The following is an 880-nucleotide window of genomic DNA, read 5'->3' on the forward strand; positions in this document are numbered from 1 at the left end:
CACATTTTTAATAAATGTTTTTATCCAGTCAATTAAAAATAAAGAGAAGATAAGCATTAGTCCACTAGTGACAAACCAGGAACAGCAAAGGAGGGCATCCACCACCTAATTGATCTTGGGATGGGATGAGAGCTGGGATTTGTCCCATCACCTCCTGAGTATTCTGAGGTGATCCTGATGGAGGAACTTACTCAATAAACTGAATCTCAGTCTCCATGAACACACAGCAGACCCAATGTTGCTTCCCCTCACCCCCCACAGTGAATCACATCTATTCTAAATAGTTCATTGATTAAGCTTCAAGCAAGTAAATTTTCTCAGCAGCTTAATGGAAATTTCAGTGTAAGGACCTTGATAGCTTCAACCTGAATTTTCAGAGGGCTCCTTGCTTTCCATATTGAGAGTGGGGTCCTGGAAGGATTGCTGCAGATGCTATAGGGGAGGGTCTCTATTCGGGTAAGATGCTTTGGAAAGGGCAGTTAAGGAGAAAGGGTGACATAAGAAGAGAAAGATATTGTGATTTGTTTAGAAGCCCCTTAGCCTCTAGCTAATCCTGAGGGTCTATGTTTTATGTAGTTTTAGGAGTGGCAATGCATCTAAAGACATTTTATTTATTTAATTTGTATGGCCAGGCTTGGTGACTCACGCCTGTAATCCAGCACTTTGGGAGGCCGAGGAAGGCGGATCATGAGGTCAGAAGATCAAGACCATCCTGGCTAACGCAGTGAAACCCCATCTCTACAAAAAATTCAAAATATTAGCCGGGCGTGATGGCATGTGCCTGTAGTCCCAGCTACTCAGGAGGATGAGGCAAGTTTGAACCCTGGAGGCGGAGCTTGCAGTGAGCCGAGATTGTGCCACTGCACTCAAGCCTGGGCGA

Source organism: Piliocolobus tephrosceles, chromosome 1 (assembly GCF_002776525.5).
Source record: "Piliocolobus tephrosceles isolate RC106 chromosome 1, ASM277652v3, whole genome shotgun sequence".
Classification (NCBI taxonomy): Eukaryota; Metazoa; Chordata; class Mammalia; order Primates; family Cercopithecidae; genus Piliocolobus; species Piliocolobus tephrosceles.